Below are 19,361 nucleotides of genomic sequence, written 5' to 3' on the forward strand. Positions count from 1 at the left end.
TCAGGGTAAGAGTGGATATTGCTTTTGGAATATCATGGTGAAAATAAACATATCTGAAAAGACATGAATGCCCCTCAGGAGTTCAGACTGAATAAAAGGCTGGCGAAGGATTCAAACAGGAGACTCTATCTTGGTAACTGGTTATTTCTTAGTGTGGTCAGAAACATTGTTTTTAAGTTGCGCCTGGTCATTATATCTGTGCTTTCTTGGGAGAATAGCTTTCTCCTTGGGAATCTCAAGATGCAGTAACACCAAAGAAGTCAGTTAGAATCCCAAGCTCCATGAGAGCAGAAATTGTGCTTATCCTGTTCAGCATTGCATTCTTACTGTCCAGAAGCGCACTTAGCCTACAATAGATGCTCTATAAATACCAGTTATTTGAAATTTGACCAGAATGGACTTAAATATAAAATATTCTTTAGGAAAACCTTTAGAACTACAATCGATTCCCCTCCCCCACCCGCTTGATTTTAGTTTGACAATGGACTTATCATATAATTCGGTTGTGAAGTAACATATTCTTCGGCATTTAACCCTAATGGCTGTTTGTCAATTGTAATATCATACTCAGACAACTAACAAAATGTTTTTCATGTGTCCAGGTGGCTGATAGATTGTTGATAGATAGTCAAACTTCTGGCTTCTTACTTATTATTTTTTAACATAGTTTGAGGAATTTTTTCCATCAGATAACAATTCAAGTTTAAGCATTATTATCATTATTTAAAATTTTTTCACAGCATAGACTAAATAAATATTGTTTAAAAAAACTAAAGAAAGGTTGTGTGCATTTTAATGTCTTTTCCTTTCTGTAGGATCTGCTTTATTAAATGAGAAAATTATATTTTATATCAGACAAAACAAAATGAATGAAGGTCATCAAATTCAAGTAACTTCCCACCCCTGAAAGTCAGAGAAACACTGCAAATAGGAGACTTGCATTTTTCTTAAGAATTTTACTCTTTAGAAATAGCATGCCTGATTTAGACCTACAGAGGCCATCCTATTTGACTTGGCTGACAACATATGAAACTGCATCAGGGCTGTAAAAAATTCACGTGAGAGAAGTTATGTAGGTACAACCAACATGCTGAGCTGAGCACACTAGGGCTTGGAATTTTCCGATTGAAAGTGTTTCCTTATCTCCCTCCACAAAAGTAAAATGAAACTACATATAACAAATGAGGGAATCCTTCCTAGATTGTCTTTTAGAAAACAGTTTGCCAAATATATATAGAAAGGGCACCTCATCACAATGAAGTTTATTGCTCAGAAGAACAATAGAAACTATATATCTTTTTCAAATAGGAAGAAAATGATTTGTTTATAAACGATCTATTCTGGACAACATTCTGAGATGTGTCTGAAATTTTAAGATGCTAAGTCGGGTTTGGGTAGGATTGTCAGTCACCCCAAATGAGCAAGTGATACCTTAAAAGGTGCTGTTTAATTAAAAGCGCACACTTGGGATTTCCTTTCTGGGCGTTTGGGAGGCATCCGGGCTGTCAACCCTCCCACCTGCTGCCCTGCGAGCCGCCAACGCTGTCACCGCAGCTCGGATGCAGGTGAAGCTGGTACTGAACCACTTTCACAGTCCAGAAAGCATGACATTCCCTGTTACCAGTGGGAGGAAAGGCTAATTGAGAAGTGTGTATAAAGGCTGTAATGAGTAGCATTTACATGTATTGATTAGAAGTAGGGCCACCGTTTCTCATTTATCACCGCCGGCAGCTGTGAAGTTTTCCCCACGTCGATTGGCACGGCTCATATTCCCGCTCTTCTAGTTCTTTATTGCCTTTTTCTTCCCCTTCCCCTCCTGAACTAGAGTGCTGACCCACCAGCTGGAATGGCCTGGTAATTACTGCAGCTCCTCCACCAGCTGCCACAATTGCCAAACCGCTGGAGTGAAAAATTCCATCCCGCATTTCCGATTTTTTACATTACCATTGCATAATCATATTTGACGAATAATTAACCTGGGTTAATACTTCAGGGAGCCATTTGCAAGTAAATTGATAAGCTGAGTGCTGTAACGGCCCACAAGGGCTGGGAACCGGTGGTGGCATGCTGCCTCTGGGGCCTCGGAGCATCCAGGGGAGCGAGTATGCCTTCTGACCACCTAAACGGACCAGGCAGGTCAGCTTTTAAAAAGATTCCTTGACCGTGACTCAGTTGGATCAGAGGAGCAAAGACTCTAATTCTAAGGTCACCTTGAATGCGTGGGATCTCCTCTTTCTTAAAGGGCTACTCTCATCATGCATATCCTGGAGGTGGAATGGATATTTTAAGTGCTATAAGCCCAGTTTGAGAAATTGACTAACTCAGGAGATTGTGAGTTAGTATTTAGGAAATCATCAACTTGATTTTGCTTTATCTTCTGATCTTTCATCTAAACAATGGAGAGGCTCCTTTCGCTGGCTGGAAGATGGTATGCTTCACCTTCATACGAGTGGCAGTCATTTTGGAAGTAAAAGAAAGATGTACTCGTATATCTCTCTAAGAGCATGGGTTAATATGTGACAGAGTGAATGCATGGGAGTAGTGAATAGTAACCGCATTTACAGATAAAAAAATAATTGGACTGGCCATTTTGGAAAGCTCTTTGTAGGACTAAAGTCACAGAAGAGCACCGAAGTCTAACCGTCTGAATTCAACTTTGTTTATAAGCCCGTATTTTGTGACCAACTGGGATACTGAATTTTTTTCAGTTGCCTAATTCTGCTACATCTTGATTTCTTATCTCTTCGCTTGTTCATATTGGACCATGCTCTCTTTCAAGGCTCATCAAGGGGGCAAAGGATAGCCCTATGATATCAGAAATATTTGTGTCATGCAGGCTGGGCTTTGAGATGTGAGCTGTATTCTGAATGTGGAATCGGTGTGTACAAGCCAGATGGAGAGTCAGCACTCAGCATTTGTCACCATGTGAGGCATTGCCAGGAAAAGCAGGTCCTTTCAGACTCAACTGTAGCACTAAGTAAAATGAATGGCCAAACAATCTAACACAATTGGTCACATATTGATAGAATTAAACACTGCTGTTAACGTGACTTGTCATTGATCTGACAAAAATGAAGTTCAGGGTAAAAGTAGCCTGAAGCCTTTCGACTCTGTGTTTATGCGGAAGGGCCAAGAGAAAGAAGAATGATTTTGCGCCATCTGCTTAAACTGTGATTTTTTTTTAATATATTGAATTTTCATTGTTGTCTTTTTTTTAAATTAATTTAATTTAATTTATTTTTGGCTACGTTGGGTCTTCGTTGCTGAGTGTGGGCTTTCTCTAGTCAGGCGAGTGGGGGCTACTCTTCGTTGCGGTGCGCGGGCTTCTCATTGCGGTGGCTTCTCTTGTTGTGGAGCACGGGCTCTAGGCACATGGGCTTCAGTAGTTGTGGCTCACGGGCTCAGTAGTTGTGGCACGTGGGTTCAGTAGTTGTGGCTCGCAGGCTCTAGAACGCAGGCTCAGTAGTTGTGGCGCACGGGCTTAGTTGCTCCATGGCATGTGGGATCTTCCTGGAGCAGGGCTCGACCCTGTGTCCCTTGCCTTGGCAGGTAGGTTCTTGACCACTGTGCCACCAGGGAAGACCCTATACTGATTTTTGTTTTCTCCAGCCACTATACTTCACAATGGAATACGCTTTTAGTATCTCAATTTTTTCCATTGGTGGCATGGAAGGGGAGAATTAGAGGTAGCTCATTTAAAGTTCGGATTTGATGTTCCGCTCAAGGAATATCTTCTTGATGGTGTGTGAGATTACTTCTTTGACAGAAGTCCTATAGGTTCCTATGGACAATGAGACAAATCGACCTGGTTCCTAAAACATCATATTCACTCTATTCCACATCTCTGCCTAGGAAAAGGAATCTTCTTTTCAAATACAAATTTCAGGAGGGTTTTCCATCCTTTTCACGCAGTCAAATCATATTGCAGACTGCTGTGGCTGGGAGAGCCAGCCGCGTCATTACTCGTGGTGCCTCTGAGCGCACTGGGGTCAGCTGTTTCTGGGCTGCACCTGCCACAAGATCACGCATGACTGATAAGAGACTGTCTCCATCAGAGAAAGTCAGCTGCTGCATGTAGCCTGCGTGTGTGGTTTGAGCCACGAGCAGCCACATCGATTGCTGTGATTTCTGAAGTATTGTGTTGGATTGGCCAAAAAGTCCATTCGGGTTTTTCCATGACATCTTACGGGGAAGAGGAAGCAGGGTTGTGTCAGTGCCTTGTCTCTGCAATGAATAAAGTCAAGAGATGGGATGCATTTGAAAGGAAGGATGTCTTTCCTTACTGTGTTTCATGATGATTGTGGGTGCACTGGTGAATATATTCAAGGATTTGACTATGAAATCTTTTTCTCCATTATGCAGCCTGTTTAGTTTCTTCGAAGTACTCTCACAGTCTAAAATTATCTTATGCATTTAATTGTTTTCCATTTTATTGTCTTCCCCAATAGAATGTAGACTCCATGAGTACAGTAACATTGTTTGTCTTGTTCTAGGTAATGTCACCCTGATGCAAAGCCAGGGGCAGAGCAACAGCCTGTGGCTGGCAGATTATGCTGTGCACTGCACAGCTCCAGGGGGCACTGTTAACATAGACTACAGTATACAATCTGCATAAGCTCTACATGGTAGCCCTAAGGGGCTAGAACACAGGAGATAATCTCTTTGAAATGAATGAATGATTTTTTCTTATGTTACTGGGGACCTATGAAATACCACTTTCTTTCTTGCTAAATAATGAATAGCTCTAAGGCAGTGGTTCTTTCCATGCATGGGAATCATCCAGAAGGTTTTCTAAAAGACAAATTGCCAAGCCTCAGGCCCAGGGTCCCTGATTTAGCAGGTCTGGAGTGGGGCCCAAGAATTTGCATTTTAGTACTTTCCCAGCTGGTGCTAATGCTGCTGGTCCAGAAGCACAGTTTGAGAACTACTGCTACGAGGCCCACAGATTATGAGGATGCTAAAGGCGATGAGAGGTGATGCCAATGACAATTCCTCTTGCTCCTTCTTCATTCTATTTTTCATGTTGGAATTCCAGTGTTATTATCCCAAAGAACTGATCGAATCTAAGCTTTAACCCTGCTATCAACTTTTGGTGACCCCTTGTATCTGTAGCACAAAGTCCAGATGCTTTCACACAGCGCTTAAAGCCATCTGCCATTGTTGAGGGTCACCAACCCTTCTCCTCTACCCAACCCCAAACCCTGTGTGTGAGCTCCGGACACAGTAGAACCATGTATCTCAATGCTGGCTGTGCATCAGAATCACCCGTGGAGCTCTCCCAAATACAGATGCCTGGACCCTGTTCCAGAGATTCTGATTCAGTAGGTGCCAGGTGTGCCCTGCCTTTGAACAAAGCTTCACAGATGATTCTGACATACAGTTGCACTAAACTACCAACCCATGGGATGTGGGCAAGGCTGTAGTCAAAGGCTAGTTCATAATTTTATAACCTTTCATACTAAAAGAATGAATTAAAAAATGAAATAGGCAATCATCTTAAATTATGTTGAGAAGAATACATTTATAGACTGACATAAAAATGAAGACAGAGAATTCAGTAAATTAGAAAACCTAAAAACAAATAGAAAGGAAAATGAAATCCAGGCAACAGATCTTGAAGAAACTAAGATACACAAGCCTCTGATAAATACATGAATAAATGTACCCCAAGAAATTTGAAAAGTGGATGAAATAGATGATTTTATGAGAAAGCAATTGCGGACATAGCTCAAGAACTTTTAAAAATACCAAATGTATTCTATTAGCTCAACAAATATTTATCAGGTACTTACTGTGTATCAGGCACTGTCATAGGCAGAGGGATAAAAAAATCCCAGTTCTTGTGTAGTTTGCTTTTTATGAACCCAAGCATCAAACTCCAGTCACCCATACATAGAGGGAAATAGACCAATTACATACATAAACAAAGATGAAAAAAGTTAAGTGAAAGACCAGGAAACTTAAGTTCAACAGCACATTAAAAAGAATACTCATCTATACTCATTCCAGGATTGTAATGATAGTTTAATATTAGCAAATGCGTTAACATAATGCATCAAATCAGTAAGTCCACTAATTTTAAGACTGTTGACCTCAGTAGATGCTGAATAGGTATTCAATAAAATTAAATATGTATTCCTGATAAAAATCCCTTGGAACACCAAGAATAGGAGTATATTTCCTTAACCTGATAAAGGGTATCTGAAGCCCGGAGCCAACATCATACTTCATGTTGAGACAGTGGAGGGATTTCCATTTAAACTGAAGACAAGAGATGAATTCTTACTGTCACCATTGTTATTTAGCATTGTCTGAAAGTTCAGGCAAATACAATAAGCCATGAAAATAAGAAGAATAACTATAGAAAGGGGAGATAAAATTATGATTATATGATGACAGCATGATAAGACACATCTAGGAAATCCAGGGCAACACCTAAATAATGTTTTGAATTATTAAGCAAGTTCATCAGGAGTGGATGGCTGGGGCTTCCCTGGTGGTGCAGTGGTTAAGAATCCACCTGCCAATGCAGGGGACACGGGTTCGATCCCTGGTCTGGGAAGATCCCACATGCCGGGGAGCAACTAAACCTGTGCGCCACAACTACTGAGCCTGTGCTCTAGAGCCCGCGAGCCACAATTACTGAAGCCCACACGCCTAGAGTCCGTGCTTCGCAACAAGAGAAGCCACCTCAATGAGAAGCCCACGCACGGCAATGAAGAGTAGCCCACTGCAACTAAAAGAAAGGCCCCGCACAGCAACGAAGACGCAACGCAGCCAAAAATAAATAAATAAACTTATATGTAAAAAAAGGAGTGGATGGCTGTAGGATAAATACACAAGAATCAATGACAGTTCTGTATAACAGCAATAAACATGTTAGAAGATATAGTGGCAACTAGAAACTATGAATTATCAAGGAATGTGTGACACCTATATGAAGAAAACCACAAAATTTTATTGAGCAATATAAAAGCAGATTTGAATAAATGGAAGTGCAGTTGCATTCTTGGATGGAAATACTGTAAAATAAAATGATCTTCCTTTTTCCCTAATTAACGGTTTTCATATAACTCCAATCAAAGTCTGTATGAGATTTTTCAGCTGGCTTGGCAAAACCTAAATATTAAAAAAATTAAAATTTTAAAAACACAAAGAAACTTTTGAAAAGTAAATGATGGGGAGAGTGGAGTAGAACTTGCCCTACTATATACTAAAATGTATTATAATGGTATGAACGCTGTGATAGCAAGGTACTGTCCTGAGAATTAAAGGTCAAGTCAAAGAACAGTTACAGATGCCTCTGAGACAGATTCTAGGATGTGTGAATGTTACAGCAGTGTGAATAGAACAGCATGTGCAAAAGTCCGGGGGTAGAAAGGGATTGACACGTTGAAGAACTGAAGTCTAATGAGGCTGGGGTGTAAATAAGTTTAGTACACACTGGAACAAACTTTTTAAGAAAGCAATTTTCATATGCTTATAAAATATGCAATTTTAAATACAAGAATAGAGTCTTTGACCCAATGATTCTTCCTCAGGGAATCCCAGAAGTGAATAATAAAGGTGCAGATTAGTTATAAAAACGATTCCTTGCAACATTGTTAATAATAATATTGAAACTCAAAGTAACTTAAGTGACTAGGAACAAGGAACATGTCAAATAAATTATGGCACTTCCATAAATTGGAGTGTTTGGAAACTGTTTAAAAACGTGATTTGAATGACCCAAATATATTAAGTGAGAAAGCAAGGTTCAAACTATACTCATTGTACAATCCCAACTTTATTCAATATGCACACGTGAAAAATATCATAAAAATATATTGTTAGCAGTGACTACTTTTGGCATGGTGGGCTTGTAGATTTTTTTAATAGTTATAAAAACTTAATTTTTCAGAATTTCCAGGTATCATAAAATAATAAACATAACATAAACACAAAACCCCTTATGTCATTTAACATCCAACTCAACTATCACTTCTGTGAATTCTTTGCAGATTTCCTCGTCAGAATTAGTCTTCCCTCTCTTGAGCTCTCTCATAAACTCCATGTGTCTCTTTGTAATCCTATATATAACACTTCTGGGTGAGTTAAATGTATGCATCTTGTCCATATAATTGATCTCCTCCATTTAATTCTAAGCTTCTTGGGCTTGCCCAACTTAACTAAAGATTTCCTGTGGGAATCATTATAAAACCCTGAAGAGAGGTGTCCACAGCCTATGGTCACATAAAGAGATGCTACCACTGAAGTGGGGACCAAGGAACATGAGTGCAAAGTTTTGGCTGTCTTAGCAAATAGATGTCATCACATGTGTTACAGGAATTGAGGATCTGAAATATTCTGCTATTATTTAGCTGCCGGTACTTTTCTTTTTTTTCAGATTTGATCCACTTGATTTATAATTTTTTCAGTTTTAATATTTTTTATTCAAGTATAGTTGATTTACAATGTGTTAATTTCTGCTGTATATCAAAGTGATTAAGTTATATATATATATACACATTCTTTTTTTAAATATTCTTTTACACTGTGGTTTATCATAGCATCATAGGATATTGAATATAGTTCCCTGTGCTGTAGAGTAGGACATCGTTGTGTATCCATTCTCTATATAAAAGCTAACATCTGCTCACCCCAACCTCCCGCTCCATCCCTCCCCCAACCCCCTCCCCCTTGGCAATAGGTAGTGGTACTTTTCTAGACACTTGTTGAATGTATAGTGTAATGTAGTAATTACAAACAAGACATCTAAACCTTGGAAATATTAACCCCTCTGAATCTCGGTTTCCTCACCTATATATAACATTTGGAGAGCAATGCACTTACTGGTGGGCGGTGGTGAAAATTAAATAAGATGATGCACGCTTACAGGCAAAACGCCTGACCCCCCAATTAGTCCTTTACGTAACAAATACATCATCAGGAGAATTCTGTTATGTTCAGTAGTCTGACTGGAATGCCCCGCATCTTCCTCTTTCACTGCATAAAGTCACAGTTTGAGAGTCTTCCTCTCCTACCTCCTCAGGCTTCAACCCAGTAAACTATAATTTATCACCTGTCTGTAGGGGGAGCTATCATTCACTGCAGGGTCAGCTTTGTGGGCATGAACGCTGGGACTTCATGGGCATGAGCCCACCTTGGTTTAATGCTCTACTATCACCGTCTTGAAATTTGTGATAATTTTGAATGAGGCCCCGTATTTTCGTTTTGCACCAGGCTCTGCAACTTTTGTAGGCAGCCCTGTTCGGTGAGCTCTCCCATCTTACGGATCCTCCAGTAGTCACTGAAAGGTTATGCTCGCCAGTGGACTGTCACAGTTCCTAGATTATTGAGGCTTTAGGGATATATGACTTGTCTAACTTCCCTTATATGTAATACGAGAAGCAGCCTTTGCTCAAGAGAGGCAGCATCCTGGGAGACAGGGCTTAGGGGATCACTTCCGTGCTGATATACTGACGTTTTGCTGCTCGTCTTAGGAATCCAGGCTTAGGGCTCCTCTGTTCCACTTGTGCTGTCTGCTACCTGAGTTATTTGTAAGAGTGACCACTACTCTTTGGCCATGAAAGCTAACTGCTGTCTGTTTTGCCTTATTTGTATGCATTACTGAAAGCGCATTGCTTCTGCTGTCGGTGGCACTGGCTGCTGTCTAGCCCTGATGCTGTTCTATGAGGTGCACCTGCTCTCATGCTCTTTCTTTCACCAGGAAAGGATTGAGAGCACGCACAAGCTGAACTGACCATTACTGCCAAATCTCACCTTTCTCAGGAACATTTCTAATTTAATGAGCAACAGAGTCTTCATAAAGCAAGTTGGTTGGGATTTCTGGTATCAGGAACCAGTGGGAGGGGTCTTGGGTGAAATGGATTTTCCCTCCCTCTCTGGGCAAAGTCCATCCTGTTCTTAGGACTTTTCCAAGTCCCAACTCACACCTAGACATCTGGAACTTTCTTACAGTTTGGGATGTGGGATAAGAAAAGGCAGGGAAGCCCAAGCCTAAAGTGATTTATTTATTCTTCAAGATACTAGTGGCCTCATTTTACTGTGATCTTATCATATTCTTTATACATCTTAAACACAATTCCAGAGATCTTTAGTGTTATTTAGTTCTATCCTTAAAGTTTCTCACAGTCCTGAGTGCAGAATACTTCAAGCAAAAATTAATTATTATGGCCTTAAGTTCCCTGTCTCAATCTCACAATAAATTATCAATAATAATCATATTGAATATTTGTATTATTTTAAAAATATGTTTACAGAGGGAGCTTTGGGAATGCCATGAAAGAAGACTGAAAAAAATATACTTAAAATGTTGTCACACCAAACCAAATACCTTGCTGTCAATAAAATACCAAAGTATCTTCTGGCCTATGGCTCAGCTGTTTACCCTTTTTTTGTGAAAAGCTAATACTATGAGCTAAAGCATCAAGGCCAGCCCCGGTGGCTAGCAGCTTGACCTCTGCCTTTGCAGAGAGCTGGCGGTCTTCTCGTGGGTCTCAGAACATTATATGATGAGCCAGGAGAAGGGAGTATTCATGTTGTTTGTCGCATCTGTTGTCCTGTTGTGTTTATACCTTCTGTAGGGCAGGAAGAGGTGGGAATGAACTGCTGGGAATTTTTACAAGCTTGTAGATGTCCCTCTGCCTTTAGCTTCAAGTCTGTTTTTTAAAGGAAGAGAAAAAATTGACTTCACTTGTAACTAATGAAAAAGAAAAGGTAAGGACTGCTTTCTAGAAACCCATAAAAATATTACTTCCTAAAGTTCACACGATGAAATTAGAATTTCCTTGAAACTTCATATGCCCTTGATTTTGTTTCCTTATTGATGATTTTGTTGAATTGTAAAACTCTTGGCTCTCAGAAATACAATGAGCCATGTAGTCCTGGCCCTCAGAGGACTTTGGCTTTTTAGTCAAAGTCCTCAAAATTGATCATCTCTTTCTCCTTGTATAACCCCACCCATCCCCTCTTTCCTCTAAGTGAGCCTGTTTTTTGGTCATCTTTTTCAAGATGCCTTTATTCATTTACTTTTATATTTATTTATTTATTTTCTTTCTCTTCTTTTTTTTTTTTGACTGCGTGCGGTCTTAGTTGCAGCATGTGGGATCTTTTGTGCGGTGCACGGGCTCTTTGTCGCGGTGTGTGGGCTTCTCTCTAGTTGTGGCACATGGGCTCCAGGGCACGTGGGCTCTGTAGTTGTCCTGCGTGGGCTCCAGGGCACATGGGCTCTGTAGTTTGCAGCACACGGGCTCTCTAGTTGAGGCGCCTAAGCTCGGTAATTGTGGTGCGCAGGCTTAGTTGCCCCACAGCACGTGGGATCTTAGTTCCCCGACCAGGGATGGTACCCGCGTCCCCTGCATTGGAAGGCAGATTCTTTACCACCGGATCACCAGGGAAGTCCCTAAGTTAGCCTGTTAAAGCTAATGAACATTAACAGTTGTCCATGTCATCTTCTATATATCATATGCTTTTGTACACATTTTAAAGCATATGTAAATACATTTAGATTTACAAGAACCTATATATATATATATATACTTATTTATTTAATGAACATTTTATTTAAAATAACAGTTCATTAAACAGATTTTTACTGCATTGTTATGTGTGTCCAGCACTGTTCTAGATGCTGGCAATAGAGCATTGAACAAAACAAATAAAAAACTCCTGCCCTCACTTAACATTCCAGTGGATTTTTTTTTTTTTTCCTGAAGAAAGTCTCAAAATCTGAAAAAGCTTTGGTTTAGAGAAGTAGTATGCTTTCAAACCAATTTAGGGAGCTCTCTTACTTTCGGTGGTCTCCAACTTGGATCTCACTGTGAGGAAGCTGAGAATCAGAAAAGAGCTGCCAAAGGGGACATGTGGACAAATGAAAGGAAATGACCATCTCAGTATGTGTACACTGTCCTCTTTGTGAGGGGTGGGAACGCAAGGATGCAAGCTCACCTGCAAAGGATTTGGTCTAATTGAGGAGATGAAATGCTTATGTACAGCTTCTGGAGAACCGCTGAAGGAGCATGCAGAAAAGATTGGCTGAAGTCAGATGCGGCTCATCAGAGAAGGAAGGGGATAGCCGGGAGGGGAGGGTGGAGGGGAGATAAATTAGGAGTTCAGCATTAACAGATACACACTACTGTATATAAAATAGGTAAACAACAAGGACCTACTGTACAGCACGGGGAACTATACTCAATATCTTGTAATAACCTGTAAGGGAAAGGAATCTGAAAAAGAATATGTATATGTGTAACGGAATCACTTTGCTGTCCGCTTGAAACTAACACACTGTAAATTAACTATACCTCAATAAAATTTTTTTTAATTAAAAAAACTCTGTTACAAACTTTGAAGATGAAAATTTTAAAAAGTAGTAAAAAAGAAGAGCATTATATGCACAAAGAATAACGAATTTTACCCAAACCATTTCTACTTTGTATAAGCAAGTTGCCTTGACTGAGCAGAGGTTGGCGTTTGGGGGATAAGAGCAGATGAAGGGGTGAGGGGGCCAGAGACTCTGCGGGACTGAGGGTTTTGTATTGGCCATTGAATCCCCAGGACCTAACTCAGGTTTGGGCCCTCAGGTTATTGTTGAAATAGAGAGAGATGGGATAGAGGTGGGGGGGAAGGGAGGAACCATACTGAGGGTCTAGACTGTTAGGCTGAAGAGTTGCAACTTGAATTAATTCATTGTATGTGGAAGAATTATTGACCTACTACAGTTATCATGGCCTTTTTAAAGATTCACTGACGGATGGAAGGGTTCCTGAGAAATCTTCAAAAAATTCGAATTGAGGTTTTTGGACAAGCAGGAAAAAGATGTGGGCATGTTTAGGAAGTGTAAAATACAGGGATTACCACTGCAAGCCCACAGCTCATAACATCAAAATAGTCCTTCCGGGCTTCCCTGGTGGCACAGTGGTTGAGTCCGCCTGCCGATGAAGGGGACGTGGGTTCGTGCCCCGGTCCGGGAGGATCCCACATGCCGCGGAGTGGCTGGGCCCGTGAGCCATGGCCACTGAGCCTGTGCGTCCGGAGCCTGTGCTCCGCGACAGGAGAGGCCACAACAGTGAGAGGCCCGCGTACGGCAAAAAAAAAAAAAAAAAAGTATTCCTTCCTTCTTATTTCCCTGGTTCCCTCTCTCCCTCCTTTCTGTCTTCAGACATTTATTAAATAGCTGCTAGGTGCCAGGCACTGAGAACATGAAATTTAGCACAACTTGGCCTCTGCCTTTGAAGAATTTGCCCTCTTAACAAGAAAACTACTATACTCTCATTGCTTCTGAAATGAAGTCATAGGGTAAATACATAAAACAGATCATTGTCAATAAGGAGTATCCAGATCTTATCATCATAGATGGGAAATTAAACTATTGGGCTGGAAACGTCTGCTCTTTTAAAAAGTTTCTCATATTACACCATGGATTATTTCTGAAAAACTGTAGACCAATCTCATCATTTCAAAAGAAAGTCATATTTCCTTTGATGATTTGCATTATAATTTCTTCAGAGTTCTCCCTTAATTGTTGATGGTGTTAGAGGCAACTAGGGCTTCTGTCAGTTTCTTTTAGGGTTATTCTATTACCATTCATCCTCTCTCCACCCCCTAATTGTCATTGTAAGTAAATAAGTAGATTATTTGGGACCTTGTTGTTTGTAAGGTGTTGGAGTGTGAATAATTACCCCATCATTTCCGTATGGTCAGCCACCACCTCTGTGAATTTCTCTCAGGGTTGGTTGGTCTCTGTTTCTAATACCCATGGAAATTACCAACTATCTTTCTAAATACTCACTTTTTACATGGGAGAACTCAGGCAAAACTCTCATGTGGTGTTAATTGTGATGACAAATCCCTTTAGAATTATCCAAGGCTATATTCTTCATCTGGGGTGTTATAGGCACATTGCAGGGGGGCACACCTTTGAAGATTTGGAGGGTTACCCTGGCCTCTCCTTCCCCGGGGGCTTCTCTCGCTGTCGCGGCCTCCTTCCTCCAGTGGAGGCAGGCATCCTGGACTGTTATTCACACACAGGCAAGATGTTGATGGCTTCTGTAATGAGGGCTTGATTCACATTGCAACATATTAGTTCACGTACGGTGGACATTCCCAGCCAGTTTGCCAGCTGTGCCTTCTTCAGAGTTCTCTCTCTGCTTACATACGATATTTCAGGGGAAAAGAAATAAGAAACGAGCCCATTGTTGGTACTCTATAATATCTTTCAAAAAATTTACAAAATATCAAAGCAAATGTTTTATTCCCTCCCCAAGTTGATGGGTCAGTATGTTCTTTGAGAAATCTGCGGTGAGACAACATATTAGACTTATGTAAAAATACTGAGAACAATTATATTGTCATCTTAGATCGTACTTGGCATCAGTGGGTGTGACATATATGGGAGGGAGCGAGACCATATTACACAGTTTTGACTGGCATAGGTCATTTATTATAAGCAGTCGTGTGAAACCTGCCCTAAGAGAGAGTAGTAAGCCTTCGGCACATTTGTTGGGCCTATTTGTAAATGTGTAGAGTGGACATTCCAGCCTTCCTGCTTCTACCTCGCAGTGGTTTTAAGAGGTCGTAACAAAAGTGGACCAACTTTGAAAAGGTCTGTCAAGTGTTTCATTAGCAGAGGGAGATGCAGCAGAGCTGGGGGGAGGAAGGGGCGTGGAGTGCTGCAAGTTCAAGTCATGAACTTTCTCCATGGAGGTGGCGGTGATGGGTTGGTAGAAATTACTTGATCCCTAACTCTCAATCAAAGCACAGGAAACTGAGATCCAGAGAAGTACAGTGACTTGCCCGAGGTCACATAGCATGTTAATGGCAGAGCAGACTATCCCCAGGCAAGGGGTCTCGCCACCAGGCAACCCCCAATTATTGGTTCACATCATTTAAAATACTTGTATAGGGACTTCCCTGTGGTCCAGCGGCTAAGACTCCGCATTCCCAATGCAGGGCGCCTGGGTTCAATCCCCGGTCGGGGAGCTAGATCCCAAATGCTGCAACTAAGAGTTCATATGCCGCGATGAAGATCCCTCATGCTGCAACTAAGACACAGCGTGGCCAAAATAAAAAAATTTTTTAAAAAAATTTTAGAAAAATACTTGTATAAAGAATTCAATAGCTTGAATATTTCTAAAATTATATAACATTATCTGAAAAAAAGGTTACAAAACACTAGATACAAATGAGAGTTTAACTATGTAAATACATTTCCATATATTTTAAGTGTATTTGCATATACACACAGAGAAACGCATGGAAGAATGTATATTAAAACATGATTTTATCTGAGTGGTGGGATTATGGACAGGTTTTATTAACTCCTTTATACATATTTATTTATATTTTTTGAATTTTCTACGATAAGAATGCATTTCTCTTTAAATTATTAAAAATATTTTAGGTTGTAAATACTCTCTCTGATAAAATTTTCAGGAAAACTGAGCACAGCATAATCAAGTAAATCCTGCTGCAAGCGCAGCACACATGTATATGTATAAAATTGTGGGAGACAATATGTGAGCTGTTTGGACCTGAGCATATAGAACACGAACATTCTGGAAAAATAGAAATTTAACCTATGGGTGAGTAGAGGTTGCTTGTAAACTAATAAAAACAGAACAAGGAAACAGGTTTTCATTTGTAAAGGTTGATTTTATGAAACATACTTGAAATGAGCGGGAAAGAGACCCAGACTGGGCTACCAGTGTCTCCACACTATTTAGTTCCCTCCAGTCCCTCGTTCTTCTCCTCCCACTGAAAAATGCTCCAGGGTGTTTGCATTTCTGTTTTCCTCTCCATTCTTCACAGAGCAACTTAGATTGGTGAGAAGGGCTGAGTTTTGGGGGGAACTTGGAACTGGAAATTATAGTGGGAAATAAACTCTCAAACCAGAGTACAGACAACTGAGGCTATAGCTTGTGTACAGTTGCCTAATCTGTACTTCATTTCAGGAAGACCCCCTTAGCACAGGAGCGTCACATCCCTAGAAAAGCTAGAAATCTGTGCCCCACTCTCACTTTATCCAGTAAATCTCTCTCACATACACACATCAAATCTTCAGCAGCAGTTTTTAAATATTTCACATGTTTTCCAAAGGAGGCATTGCTTCTTCCCACCCAGACCCCACCTCCAAGCATGCCCTTTTTATTCACTTTCACCATACCATGAACCTGGGAAAGGTCCCTCAGCCATCGACAGAAAGGTTGGCACAGAACAGAGAGGAGTTTTCATCTTGACTAGGGTGTGGTCTGCCTCTTTGCCCATGGGCATTTCCTTCTGGACAGGTGGCTTCAAGGTCAGCTTGGATCCCTTTAAGAACTGAGAGGGTGAGACTAGGGCTCAGGCCTGGGGCATTTAGATTCAGATGCCGGTTCGCCTCCTGACTGTATTCTGATCTCTGACTGCCCTTTGTTCCCTACTCACTGGGTTCAGAGTTTCACCTTTTTCCTCTAAATCTCTGCCACAACCACTTGCTTGTCACAGCTTCTATTCCTTTGATCAATCCTGGTCTTGGGTACCCTCCCCAAGAAGAGCGTTAACTATGATGATGATGATAATGATCACTTCCTGAGCGCTTTCTATGGACACAGCATGAATGCCGTTAGGGAATACCACTGTCATCCCCGTTCATTTATGGAAGAGACAGATGAAGAGGTCAGGAACTTGCGTATTTAGCATAGCTAGTGAAATGTGGCTGCAGCCTTCCAACCCTGCATCTGACTCCAGAGACCCCGCTTTATCAGGGTCATTGGTAGCCCTGAAAGGTGGGGTTAAGTAGTGACGAGGATGATGAAGATGCTGTGAGTGGTAACATCCAGGACTTTAGTCAGTAAAGAGTAGAAGGCGTGGGAGGGTCTCCTTGGGAAGGGTGGAGGGCTAGTTTTTTGATGGTAGAGGCCCTTCAGCATATTTATTTGCGGAGGAGAAGTCACTAGTAGAGAAGCTGAGGCTCCAGGAGAGAGAGAGGATTGTTGATGAAGGGGGACCGTGAAGAAGCAGCGGAGAAGAAGTCTAGGAGGAATCAGACTCTCACAGAAGCATTCTTTTTTTTTTAATAGTAAACTTATTTTTAACTTTTTTAATTGTGGTAAAATACGTAACAAAATTTACCATTTAAACTATTTTTAAGTGTACAACTCAGTGGCATTAATTACATTTACATCATTGTGCAACCATCACTACTGTCCATCTCACGGAGGTATTCTGGAGTGGGTGTTGTATATGTTGTGATGCATTTGCTTTGTTTGACCCATAACTGTTTCTCTCAGTCCCTCAGTCAAGTCATCACTTGTGCTTGCCATGTATTAATGATGGTGGAACCTCCATTAATTAGCCCATGTAAAATTTGCGTCAATATCCAGCCATATCCTTACCTGCAGGTAATTTTATGGCCAAATCTCATCAGAAGACTTTTGAAACAATATAGGAGGTCATTTATAGAACTGAGGGAAGATTCTTCATTCAGGAAAAAAAGGGCTTTTTCTGATAATGCAGTTTATTCTCTGGGGACTATGTGAAATTGACTTCCTGCTCCCTTTATGTTCCCAGAAATCTTCTGTCCTTTGGGAAGCGGGGAGCTCTACCCTCTGAGGTCTTATGATCTCAAATACATGCTGAAGTGGCGTTGTTTTCTTTGCTATTAAGCATGGACTTTTTTTTTTGCATCTTCTAGAAGGCTCTTTTCCTGATGGAGGTCAGCAAGCTGCAAGGTCTAGCCATGATTGATCCAGCCCCATGTGGCATTTTACAAAGCTGAAATAACGATGGCCTGAACCACTGCACAGTAAAAGTGGTTTTATGTTTCCAGTGCCTGTCCTAAAGTAGTTTTAGAGGTTAGCATTAATCAATAAATCATTCTGATCACATGGATCGTCTCTGGAGGCCCATTAGCTGTGGTGATGACTTAGTCATCTCACCATCAGCTTCTTTAGACCAGAAGTCCTTGGGACCACGAGTTCAAATCCCTGTTGAGCTGATGGAGCTCTTCACTCTTCAGAGGTAAATAAATTGAGCTTCACCTAGTTTGTTGTACAGAGATTTCTGTGATGCATCGTCTGCTATCCAGTGGCAGTACAATATCTATGACCTCCCTTTTTTTTAAAAAAAAAAAAGGAGACAATGCCTGACCCTATCCTTGTATCCTTGTACCTTCTCTGTTCATCTAACTGTCAAATAAGGCATATTTGTGGCTTCTGAAATGGCTGGGTTCACTTGGTTCTTTAAAACAGAATGCCATGACAATAATGGCCTGTTGTTGATAATCTCACACCCTTAACGGTGCACAGATGCTGTGAGGGTTTAGGACCTTAACGGTGCACAGATGCTGTGAGGGTTTAGGAGAGGGTTTCAAACCCGGTGGTTCCCAAACTACAGCAGAGGATTGGAGGCAGGAATTCATAAAGGATGGGACAGTTGTAAACCCTCTTGAAAGGCAGGAAACTGGCTTTCTACCACATTCTGCCATATGTAATCCCAGGGCAGTGCTGTAAATGATGAGGCAGAGATCCCACTGCCTGGCTGCTCCCTGTTGTGCCGTCACAGAGATTCCTGTATTTTTTTCTCCTGTGCCTTGTGACTGGTGAGGTTATCAGGATGAGAGTGACATTCAGGGTGCCTTAGCTTCCTTCTGTAGCCAGGAGGGCCCATGACAGAGGAAGAAGTGATTCACAGGCACAGAGACATTGTTCACACTGTGTATCTGTATGTGTATATGCGTGCAATGTTAGAACATGCAGTGACTGTGAGTTTTAGTTGGGTACAATTATATCTAGCACTGGAGTCCAAAAGCCTCAGGAATAGTCCCATAATTGAGATGCTTAGCATCCTTCAACAAAGTCCTAAACAGTCAGTACCTGATTAATCCTCCTTGATGAATCCCTGGGAAATCAACCAAGGGCCAGTATTATCTTCTGGGCTTTGTATAGATAAGTGGCCCCCAGCTGGTCGTGAGGAACTGACCGTGGCCGTTGTTTACTTCACTGGCCTGGAAACGGCATGACAACAGTTCTACCCCCAAAGGCCCTGCCTGTCATCCTGGCTGCTAGGGAGAGATGTGAAGAAAGTGAGCCGGCTGCAGTTCTCTTTGGGGTCCAAACCTTGTCTCCCTTGTCCCTGTGCCAAGAGGTTTCCCATTCCTGTTGACACAGCCCCCCACAAGTGATGGGTGGACAAGCAGTTAGGGGTATGAGCCCAAGAGCTCAAGTCTTTTCTGCAGTCAGGCTGGCTGAGGTTCCCAAGATCACTCAGTGATTTGCTGCCAGAGGGGAAATCAGTTCCTAGGTCCCCAGTCTCTGCATCCTGCTCTCCATCCATTAGACCATATCGCCTCTCCTGCCAGCGAGACACACTCAGGACACTTG

General features: G+C 41.4%; 1 protein-coding gene across 1 annotated transcript in view; it reads left to right on the top strand.

The window, feature by feature from the left end:
• POU6F2 (POU class 6 homeobox 2) overlaps window positions 1–19,361 on the top strand; it is a 450,196-nt gene that overhangs the window by 133,387 nt on the left and 297,448 nt on the right. The gene's annotated exons all lie outside the window — the stretch shown is intronic.

This window comes from Globicephala melas, chromosome 9 (genome assembly GCF_963455315.2).
Source record: "Globicephala melas chromosome 9, mGloMel1.2, whole genome shotgun sequence".
NCBI classification, from domain to species: domain Eukaryota; kingdom Metazoa; phylum Chordata; class Mammalia; order Artiodactyla; family Delphinidae; genus Globicephala; species Globicephala melas.